Source organism: Cupressus sempervirens, chromosome 3 (assembly GCF_028749045.1).
Source record: "Cupressus sempervirens isolate cs-2001-9-10 chromosome 3, ASM2874904v1, whole genome shotgun sequence".
NCBI classification, from domain to species: Eukaryota; Viridiplantae; Streptophyta; class Pinopsida; order Cupressales; family Cupressaceae; genus Cupressus; species Cupressus sempervirens.
The window spans coordinates 826,813,615-826,826,594 of NC_143120.1; the positions used below are offsets into that span (position 1 = coordinate 826,813,615).

The 12,980-nt window shown below is 33.0% G+C and overlaps 1 pseudogene; it reads right to left on the reverse strand.

Moving 5' to 3' along the window:
- Positions 1–265: 265 nt before the first annotated feature.
- LOC149569330 (serpin-ZXA-like) lies at positions 266–11,842 on the reverse strand (annotated as a pseudogene).
- Positions 11,843–12,980: the final 1,138 nt, after the last annotated feature.

Below are 12,980 nucleotides of genomic sequence, written 5' to 3' on the forward strand. Positions count from 1 at the left end.
TTTATTATCTTTATTAATTAGCTGACTCATATGATCGGATTAGAAGAGACTCAATTATTAATTTTGACAATTTATATCTAGACACTAGAATATGGACTCAAAATGAGAAAACGTCATTTATCATGAAATTCTGAGAGTTATCAAAAAGAAAAAGAAGTCACCAACAAAACATTGACAGCTGTAGTGAGATGAATATCCAATTTGTCTTGTGTCCCTCTTCCGAAACTGGTCTTAAGTTATACGGCGTGGTCAAATTCTATCAAGATTAGCTTTCCAATTGATTGAGTACATGTTCAACAAAGAGGATAGCTCCACTTTTGTTTTCCTTGATCACAAACATGAATGGATGATCAGCTACAAAGTACATCCTTGCGCACAGCGCTATCGCATACGGGCGTGCAGTGACAGCTGATGCTTCAGTGCCCTCTTCGTCAACCTCCACAAATGATTTGTGAAATACATCTGAAATGTAGAGACGCTTGTCCACATTCAACTCAGCCATTTCATCAAAATTTGCATAATATTCACTAAGAGGTAATACCAGTCCCATCTTTTTCAGGATCTCAGTTGCATTAACACTAGATGATACCTTGAACCGAGGCAGCTGAAACGAGCTCACCTCTACTTCGGTTACTATGGACAGATATTTGGTAAGATCAAGCTTTCTCTCCATTTTGGGAAGACCATTGGTGTCACTAGGGGCAGTATAATATTGTAAAGACTGCCCCTGCAAAATCAACACTACATCAGCAATATCCATAAAATGCGGAAAATTCAATGAGAGTCAAAGTCATTTGAATATTGATCAGTCAACATTAGTTGATTAACTAACATTAACTTTAAAAAAAATGTTACATATAGATATATGCTTAAACCTAAAGGAAACCATAATTCGGTTAACAAAATACTAAGATGTACAATTTATGTCGACCTTGTGACAGAAGCTCCAGAACCTTTCTAAGAACAGCAAGGGCAAGAATATTGTAAGAGAGCTTTATCACCCTACAACGAAGCCATTAAGCTTCCTTGTAATCTTTCCTCACATGAAAGATACTCAGCCCGACATCGAGGGAGACTGAATAGGTAAAATCAAGAAATATAATGAAATTGTGCAACACATTGTCTACAATTCAACCACACAAATAACACATCTTCGCAAGACAAATAACACAAACTTTTGTAGCCAAATACAAGATGATATATTTTAATCATTTACATAGGAAATTAATTAAGCTCAATAGCTTTCTTCGCATAAGACCATCAGAAAGGCATATCACACATTAAGGAAAACTCTTCCCAAAATTAGGACTTCACCTCATAATAGTAAGCTAGTACAATCACTCTCTTAGTGACTCATAACTCATTTCAATTAAATCATGTCATGGTAAATCTAAATACTGACCACACTATCAATATGTAGTTATCTCTAAGTGCAATATTTCTAGATATCTAATCCAATGTAGGCAACCCTCTTAAAATAAATATTTATTTCACATGAACGAGTCAACTACCTAATATAATCCTGCATCCATAATGCTCAAGGTGCACCCATTATATAATATTTTTAATCACATAAGATCAAATTTGTCTTGCATGTTCTCCTCTAAATGAAAGGTCTACTCATACAATACTTTCCATCTAGGTGGACTTTTGACCAAACATAGAAAATAAATATGTAATAAAACTTTTTCAACAGTAGCTTAATGACAACATTATTGGTAGGTAGCAAAATACAACAACCAACATATTATTCCATCCTAACTTATCCTACAATAATATCATAGTTGATCCCACATCATCAAGGATAACTACTGCAAGATAATATATTTTTCACATATTACATTGTCACGGAAAACATATCATGACACAATCACATCATACTAACTAGATAATACAAAGACATTCTTCATACATATGCTACGATAATTTCAATATTCATTTAAGTTTACCAACACCACTTCATTAATGTAAGGAAATACACAACTTTCTCACTAAATTTGTGTATAATTTAACAAAATTTCCTCTTCGACTCCTTGGAAGACAAAAGACCACACTTTTCAAAATTGCAATCAATCACTTCAAAACTGGATTACATCTACAACACTCATAGCTCTTTGCCAATTATGTGGAGTTCAATGTTGTTTCAATTTTATACCTCTTGGTTTGAAAAGAAAATATCATCAGTGTGCATATACTAATTCCAATTCAGCCAAACATCCATCATGCAAATATGAAAGTAAACCTTCCATTATAGGATAAGGTGTGTAATAGATTTATTCAATGCCTGAGAATTCAATTTAAAGACCATGTCATAGAGAAGAACTTCACAATTGTGAAAAGATCTATGACATGGAGTAAGATAGTCACAAGACAATATATTTTAAGTTCAACAACATGAATGATAGTTCCTAACTCTCATGTTATTTATTTGAAGAAAATCTTAGACTATAATACTCATCAAGAAGAACAAACCAATGTTTTTATTTAATATAATTTTCTTTCTCTTTATTGGTGGTTGACAATATCTAGAGCCCAAACAACCATGTATTACATTCTACTGTAGCAACATCACCAGTAGAGAATTCAGTCTGTACACTGAAGGTTGCCATTTTTCTTTTAAGAAGTAAGCTTTAAATTAACATTTTCTGTCCCTTATGAAGTCCTAAGAACTGATTTCCATTAATCCAATTGAAGAATTGAGGATAAAGTGGTGGTTCATGACTTTGTATTCAAGAAATATTTGGTTGACAACCTATGAGGAGTAAACTTAATTCTCGTAGCCTTATTTCTACTATCCACATACCAATTCATTGAATTTTGGCATCTCCATTCAAGTGCCTTAGAACTGAGCCTATGTTAATCCAGGCCATATTCTTGGTGATTCCAAAACTATAGCTTAGTTTATGCAATGGAGGCAAGAGTATAATCATCACAACAACACTCTGTTTTATATTTATGTTTATTAGTTAAGGTTCATCTTTGTTCCTCAATCTATGGATTATGGAATTTTGAGGAGAGTAGAAGTACTAAGATTAAAGGATGGAAACCTACTTTTTTACTCTGAAGACCAATATCATTGCAAGAAAATATGTATATACCATTTCATATTTCAGGTTTAGCTACTATGATATTGTTGTGTGAGATTTTCCCACATCTTGTAACAATCTACACCATCTATGGGATCAATGAAACAAAATGTGCAATAGATGCCACATTGTCTATTCATTCACTATCTTAGATTAAACCTACTAGTGCCTAACTAATTCTTTCCACATCTATATGCATAGCTCTAAATAGAAACTCAAGATTCAATGAGAAAGGATCCCAAAAGAAGACATGAAACCTGGAAATGACCCTAATGGGTGCCAATAGCATATCTGAACTTCTTTCTTTGTACCTTCCTTCCATCCTAGTTACGTTCCCCTTTCTTTCTCCATCATTTCCCCAGTCGATGCCACAAGTTTTGCCCCCATGTTTTATCTCCAACTCCTCCCATTCCCAAACTTTCCCATGTTTCCAACCCATGAGCTTATGCCTCCTTTCACGAATGTATTGTAAGTCTTTAACTACCTCCCCCCAAATCGAACCCCCCCACCCCCCCCCAAAAATCAGTCTGAGAGATATTTTTATTTATAAATTTTTAACAATATTTGTAACTATTTCTTTAAAAATTCTATTATTGGTTTCGTCGGCTATAATGAATACCTAAATTACTTTTTCTTGAATCTAATTTAAGCAATAATTTTTCTTTTTAGTCAAGGTGGTAGTTTAATACCAAGTTATTTGGTATGAGATGGAGTGGGTTGTAACATCCTCCCCCCCTTGGAAAATGCATCATGTTGATGCAATATGCAAGAAATCACAATAATATCCATAAAATTTCAAGAATTCCATAGTATAATGATCAATAATCTAAATTCTATTATTCATAAAAATGCTATCAATATAATTGACTTACATTTACTGAAATAAATTCAAATTTTCAATGGGTTAAATGAAACCTACATTTCATTAATACATCAACTCTCATGGAACTATCTCTTGAAAGACATATTAACACATAGTTAAAGTAACAAGTTTAGAGAAAATAACACACATTTTATTTAGACATGTATATAAGTAATCATTTCAACAACATTTTCTATGTGTGAGTGTGTGAATTCCATTACCATTCTATAGTTATACAAGGTTATGCTAGCTCTCTCCAACAATATTCCCCCTTTTTTTTATAATGTGTCATTCCCTCTATTGCATTAGAGGAACAACACCAAATGTCAGTCCATCATATATCATAAATCAAATCGATTTTCCAATGAAATATAAAATAAAATGCCTTCTTATTTCAAGAAGTCTCAAAATTAACTAGCATGTTACCTTAAAACCACATGATATCACACACATACATGTTCTTACTTACCATAGCTTGGCATCACCTATGCATTTTGCCTCACTAGTAAATACTTGTTATCCACATCCTACCATACTTTTACACATGCACTCACAATACCTTTACCTCATCCATAATGTCAATAGCTAAAGAAGCCAATTTTTAAGTTATAATGTCAAGAGTTAACATTTTCATTTAACTCATCTTTAATCAAATCTAGAACATGAGTAATGAATTTAATCATCCATACATACCATCTACATGTGGTGCTCACTAAGGGAGTAAGTTTCCATATCAATAAGTTAATGTCCATGAAACATATTCAAGTAATGTAACCATGATACATCTAATTTCTCATCATTTAAATCATCATGAAATAAAAAGATATCCACACATAAAATCATCAATGTACCCATCATCATTTGGTCATCATTATGCATACAAATTCTTGCAGAAGTGGACATATAGTATAATTACATCATAGTGCATCATATAGCTCAAAATTATAGATATGCATCTAATCAAAAAATAAATGCACAATATGAAGACCACATAGTCAAATGCATCAAGCGACATTGACCCAAATTTCTACATCAATAGGTAATAAAACCAAATCCCAACCAAACATATTGACCAAAGATCTAAGTCGAATACATAATAACCAAGTCTATGTCGAACAACATATCGACTAGGATTTTGGAACAAACAACTTAAGATGACCAAATTGACCAAGTTGACTAAATAAAATGAGTCAACAATCTTTCTATAAATTAGATGTCACATATATGGTAGGTCATCATATATAAATAATACTAATGCAATATATTTCTAAAAATTAATCAAAGAAGGATCTATACATACCCTTTTTGCATTTTCGTAGGAAGACCACATTTCCATACACTTGGCACATGGACTAAAAATGTCTAGTTAGGTTAGTCAAAAGTCATCTACAAATAGTTGAATCAACAAGTAGTTCCAATATCTTCCAATTAATTTTGCAACTTCATTCTACTTTCCAACTTACATGGCATAATGATAGGTGTAATAAAAATTACATTTCATAACCAATCAATCAAATTGTTGAACACAACATGCCATCACATGACCATGCCATAAATGAAAATATTAGAAGAAGCTGACCTACATGTCCAACTTTATTCTATTGTATGTAAGAACCATGTCCTGCTAAGAAATTCCCACATTATCAATTGCAAGAATACATAAATAAGAAAGAAAAATCCTAGTTGAATAGCCAACAACTATTTCATTCACCATGTTTAGAAGTTATCAAATAATTATTTATTTAAGAAGGAAACACATGATATTACTTAGGGATGTTGACCTAGATGTCATCCATCAATAAAAATGTATAATTTAAAAAATACATGAAGCATAATCTAAAGCATCATACCTCAATGGGCATCATAGAAGATATCAACCTATGCATCGAACATGGAACAATAAGAACATAATAGAAGTGCAACACCATCTATCATATGATATGCACCATTAAGTAAATCATCTAGGTATGTTCATCAACCACCTACAAGGATCAGTGAATCCATTTTTTATCAATTTAGTGACCTTAGGCCTTCAAGCCCATCTCGTCACCATAGTGTGCTTGACCAACATATAAGCACAAGTTGTGATGTATTACCTTCATGCCATTAAATCATCACATAAAATATGGTTTGAGGCACTTTCTTACCCAACCATGAAGCCTTACACTTCCATGCAAATCTACCTAACACATAGAATTCTCAACCCTACAATGCCCAAATAATACAAAATGCACTTCCTTGGGATCCCACCTAATAAATAGAATTCCCAATCTAGAAATTCCTTCACAATACCATAGGTACTTTCTGTGGGATCCTATATAACACATAGAATTCACAACCTAACAATGCCCAATAGTGCAAAAAGAAAGAGGTACCTAGTGCAGCCATGAAACATACTACTTCTGACATATGTCTACGTAGCCATAATCATGGATGTGGTAGGGAGGTGAAGCATGGGAAAGCATATCAAATAAACATATGCTCATAACTTTGGCCAAAGCATTTTTGTAGTGTTAGTATTACACTAGCAAGTGGAGTGGAAAATGAAAGAAACACTTCTACCCTTCGTTGTTTATCCACATTCGACAGCCATGCTAGAAGGTAAGCTTTCCATAATAAAACAAAAATAAAATAAAATAAATGCAAAAGGAAGAATGGAATGTTCTTCAAAATATACTCCTTTTTGCATTATTTCAATGTTCCACACTAAACATGATGATGGAATCACTTTTAAACCATAGGACTAGCATCATCAAAATACACACACACACCCTAGCCATCTAAAGATCAAAGAAATCTTGAAAAAAAGATTCATAATTCTCAAATCAAAGTCCAAAAAGGAGATACAAAATCAAAATAGAAGTGAACAAGAGTCACAATAATAGGTCACAAGAAATTGGTGGCTTAGTTATCACAAAGAACATAAAATTTCAAGCTAATCCTTGATCACATCCAAGTTCATGAAACTAAACATAATAAAATGAAAACCCCATTCACATAAAGCACAATGACTCTCACTACTCACCAAGAGGGAGTAGATGTTTAATGACACCTTGCATCAAAGGGTTGCTAAGAATATAACCAAACTTCTCATGCATCACATGCAATTTATCTTGATAATCACATATTTCTAAATGCATAATCGAACATCCAATACTTTTGCAAATGAAATCCATGTTCTTACTACTTATCATATTAGGTTAATCAATGAACCTCATGAATCTGGCATAAAATATAAATAAATTTTTGCACTACATGTGCATCACATGTCATTTACATAGTAAAAAGACATTTTTCATTCTTATCATAGGCCAAATCTTCATTCGGTAGACTCTCATAGCCTAGTGCAAAAGTCAACCATCCTTTGACTATCTCAATAGTTTAAATTTAATACTCCAATACGCATATTATACCATTACATTGTTTAAAGTAAATATAATCATAAACAAATGAGGTACACAATTTACCAGTCATTCCATATACTTTCCATTTTGACAATCTTTAAATGAATGCTATTTATAACTCACAATAATGCCATGCATAGGGAACATTATATCCTTTTATGTCAAAAGTAATCATAGCTAATAGACACAATATGCAACCCATGTCATCATCTCATACAACATAAAGTAAACTAGTTGACTTAAAGTTGCATGTCTAGCATAGTGAACTCAAGGCCTAAGTGTGGAACCAAGAGCTTTGATATCATATGTAAAGATTACCACTACAAAACCAATGCCACATCGGCAATCTCCATAAAATAAGAAAAATTCAACAAGAGTCAAAAGTCATTTGAATATTGACCAGACAACATTAGTTGATAAACAATCATTAACTTTAACAAAAATGTTACATATACATATATGCTCAAATCTAAAGGAAACCATAATTTTGTTACCAAAATATCGAGATGTACCATTTATGTCAACTTTTTGATAGAGCCTCTAGAACCTATCTAAGAACAACAAGGGAGAGAATATTGTACGAGTGCTCTACCACCCTACCACAAAGCTATTAAGCTTTCCCAAAATCTTTCCTCACATGAAAGATACCCAACCTTGCATCGAGGAAGACTAAATAGGTAAAATCAAGAAAAGTAATGGAATTGTGCAACACATTATCTACAACTCAACCACAAAAATAACACATCTTCGCAAGACAAGTAACACAAATTTTTGTAGCCAAATGCATGATGATTTATTTTAATCATTTACATGGGAAATTAATTAAGTTCAATAGCTTTCTTCTCATAAGCCCATTAGAAAGGCATATCACACATTAACGAAAACTCTTTCCAAAATTAGGATTTTACCTCGTAATAGTAAGGTAGTACAATCACTCTCTTAGTGACTCATAACTCATTTCAATTAAATCATGTCATAATAAATCTAAATATTGACCACACTATCAATACATAGTTATCTCTATGTGCAATATTTCTAGATATCTAATCCAATGTAGGCAACCCTTTTAAAATAATTATTTATTTCACATGAACAAATCAACTACCTAATACAATTGTGCATGCATAATGCTCAAGGTGCACCCATTATATAATATTTTTAATCACATAAGATCAAATTTTTCCTGCATGTTCTCCTCTAAATGAAAGGTCTACTCATACAATACTTCCCATCTAGGTGAACTTTTGACCAAAAATAGAAAATATATATGTAACAAAACTTAGCCCAAAGCAGCTTAATGACCACATTATTGGCAAGTAGAAAAATACAACAACCAACATATTATTTTATCTTGACTTATCCTACAATAATATCATAGTGGATCACACATGATCAAGGACAACTACTACAAAATAATATAACTTTCACATATCACATTGTCACAGAAAACATATCATGACACAATCACATCATATTAACTAGACAATACAAAGATATTCTTCATACATATGCTAAGATAATTTCAATACTCATTTAAGTTTACCAACACCACTTCACTAGTTTAAAGAAATACACAAATTTCTCACTAAATGTGTGTATAATTTAACAAAATTTCCTCTTCGATTCCTTGGAAGACAAAAGACCACACTTTTCCAAATTACAATCAATCACTTCAAAATTGGATTAAATCTACAACTCTCATAGCTCTTTGCTAATTCTGTGTAGTTCAATGTTGTTTCAATTTGATACTTCTTGGTTTGAAAAGAAAATGTCATCAATCTGCATATTTTGATTACAATTCAGCCAAACATCCATCATGCAAATATGAAAGTAAAGCTTCCAAGCTTCCATTATAGGATAAGATGTGTAATAGATTTATTCAATGCCTGAGAATATCATTTTACAAACCATGTCGTACAAAAGAACTTCGTATTTCTGAAAAGATCTATGACTTGGAGTAAGAGAGCTGCAAGACAATATATTTTGAGTTCAACAACATGGATGATAGTTCCTAACTCTCATGTTATTTATATGAAGAAAATCTCAGATTGTATTACTCATCAAGAAGAACAAACCAATGGTTCTATTTAAGTATCTTTGTCTTTATTGGTTGCTGGAAATATCTAGAGCCCAAACAACCATGTATTACATTCTAATATAACAATATCACTTACATTCTAATATAACAACATCACTTACATTCTAATATAACAACATCACTAGCAGAGAATTCAGTCTATGCACTGAAGGTTGTCATTTTTCTTTTAAGAAGTAAGCTTTAAATTAAGCTTTAAATCAACATTTCCTTTCCCTTATGAAGCCCTAAGAACCGATTTCCATTCATCCAATTGATGACTTGATGATAAAGTGGTGGTTGAAGACTTTGTATTCAAGAAATATTTTGTTGACAACCCGTGAGTTGTAAATTTAATTCTCGCAGCCTGATTTCTATAGTTCACATACCAATTCATTGAATTTTGGCATCTCCATTTGAATGCCTTAGAACTGAGCCTGCATTAATCCACGCCATATTCTTGGTGATTCCAAAACTATAGCTTAGTTTACGCAATGGAGGCAAGAGTATAATCATCACAACAGCACTTTGTTTTTTGTCTTTTATTTTAAGTAAGATTACTCTTCGTTCCTCAATCTATAGATTAAGGAATACTAAGGAAAGTCGAAGTTCTAAGCTTAAAGGATGGAAACCTACTTCTTTCTTACTCCAAAGACCACTATCACTGCAAGCAAATATGTATATACGATTTCATATTTCAGGTTTAGCTACTACGATATCGCGGTGTGAGATTTAAGTATAAAACCATAGAGAATCTTAAAGTTCTTAAATAAGCTACAGATTTGCCCACATCCAGTAAGTGTCTACACCATATATGGGATCAATGAAATAGAATGTTCAATAGATGCCACATTGATTATTCGTTGACTATCTTAGATTAAATCTACCAGTGTTTAACTAATTCTTTTCACATCTATATGCATAGAAACTCAAGATTCAATGAGAAAGGAACCTAGAAATGAGCCTAATGAGTGCCAATAGCATATCTGAACTTCTTTCTCTGTACTTTCCTTCCATCCTAGTCACCCTCCCCCTTCTTTCTCTGGCATTTCCCTAGTCAATGCCTCCAGTTTTTCTCCCATATGTTCTCTCCAATTTTTCCCTCCCCCAAACTTTTGCATGTTTCCAATCCATGAGCTTATGCCTCTTTTCACGAATGTTTTCTGAGTCTTTAACCAGCTCCCCACCTCTCCTCCCCCCCCCCGCCCCAAATCAGTCTGAGAGATCTTTTTATTGAATATTTTTTGTAACAAATATTCTTTAAGACTTCTGTTATCAGTTTTATTATCGGTTGTAATGAATACCTAAATTAGTTTTGCTTGAATCTAATTTAAGCAATAATTTAGTTATTTTAGTCGAGGTGCCAGTTTAATACCGAGTTATTCCGTATGAGATGGAGTGGGTTGTGACAAATATACATTGAGAAGGACCGCTTGTCCTCGCCTCGCAAATAGGGAAGGCGTAGAATTTTACCCTCATCAACTACTTTGTTAAGTTGATTCTCTCTAGTAGTCATCATGGGCACTTGCACACTCTCCCCATTCAGTAAATTAAACGTACCTTCTTTGGTTGCAGAGGAATTAAATTTGTTCAGCCATGTGCCATTAAAATACAAAGCATTTGCCAAAATCAGCCTGGTTTCTTCATCTACAGGATCAGGTGAAAGGAAATTATATCTTCCCCTTGCTCTCATTTTTTGTCCATTTATTCACATCCATTCTTACTTCATTTGGCTTATAAAAGTCAACAAAAGGGAAAGAAATCAGGGCAAGTATGTTAAATGGCAGAATGTGTCAGAATACTATAAAAAGAAGCTTTCAAAGTTTATGAAACAAGGCATATTACCAATGATAATTTTGTGATTGTCAACACAATAATACCATTGAGAAATTCTAGGATTCATTATCAAATCATATATTCGATCCAGATTACACTAAAAACCTTTTCAATCGCAGGTTAATAAATTCTAGGACTATCACACTTCGTGTTTCACAAACCAAGGGCAAAGGATACACAGAATTATACCTTGTTGATAAAATCAACGGAGCTAGCTTTAGCATTATATCGATTCTTCAGAATATCTCTATAAGTGGGTTTCAACGTAATGGTCTGATCCACCCATACTCCATTCACAAATGCAAGATGAGGACCTCCCGTACAACTTTGATTTCCTAAAGCTACATTAATGAGATCAGAAGAAACTTGATGCAATTGATCGACATCTTTCATGTTAAGACGAGCAAATCTGGTCCAATGTTGTACCCATCCCTCTACCTGCACCCAAACTCAGTGCAACAGATATGCTCAGCGGAGAAAACACACAGTTCTTTTTCTCATCTGCCCTTTCTTGTACTGCTTTCTTTGAAAAACTAATGGAAATTTTTCCTTGACTGTGAACTGAAGCGTGGATAGCCATTCTCTCACAGATCAATGTATGCTTGAGTACAGTGTTTTTAGCAATAATTAGAAAGCATAAAAGCATTGGGCATCTCGTCTTGAAATCCGCCATCTGTTTGCCGGTTTAGCTCTGTCATATACGTAAATGTTCAGATTCTTGTGATATTTTTAGTTTTTGATAATTGCTGCTGCAAAACTTATAATCCAACCCAAACCCAGCTAAACCGCGTGGACGATATTCGTCGTATTAAACAGTGCATTTTGAATAAGTTATATGAATAAGTTTGGACTATATATATTAGTTCTAAAATAAAACAAGTGGACGCTCCACCTTCTCTGATATCTTAGATTTGTTCGATTAGAGGTAAACAATTGGAAAATGGTTTTCCTATCCACATTTCTTCAAATTTTATTTATTTTTTAAATGTACAAATATAGAAGTTCTCCTCGATGTTCACATTGGATAAGAGATTGATGAGTTTTTTTAAAAAGAAAACATGTTGCTGTGAACATTGAATTGAAAGAGGTTTCACCCTTTAAGATAATATGCACAAATATAGAAACTCTCTTCGATGTTCACCTTGGGTAAGACATTGATGAGTTTTGTAAATAAAACAAGTTGTTAAAGAGGTTTTTCACACTTTACGATAATATACACATATAGAATTTCTCCTTGATGTTCATGTTGGGTAAGAGATTCATGAGCTTTCTAAAGAAAATAAGTTATTGTCAACATTGTATTGAAAGAGGCTTTTCACACTTTAGGATGATAGATATAAGGGAAAAGTTATAGTAGTTGTTCATGTTGATTTTGTGCATCTAGCCAATGGTCACTCACTCAAAAATGTATGTACTTGTGGCTAAATGTCTCACTAGTCTTTATGAAATGTTACAATAGTAACATGCACAAATGGGCAATCATCAACCAAAATAGATTAAAAAATCTCCACAATTAATACATGTGCAATCAGCTATTAGTACATGTGTTCTCATTTTTTTTGCCGGTGTGTAATGGACCCCCTATTGAGGTCTTTTCCCTTGTGATTGTGTGAAGAAAAATAAGTTGAGCTTATTAGAGTTGGAGCATCTAGTGAATTTTATGATTATAGTGGTTCTATAGTTGTTGTGGCTTTTGGTACAAACTTCCGTAGCACATA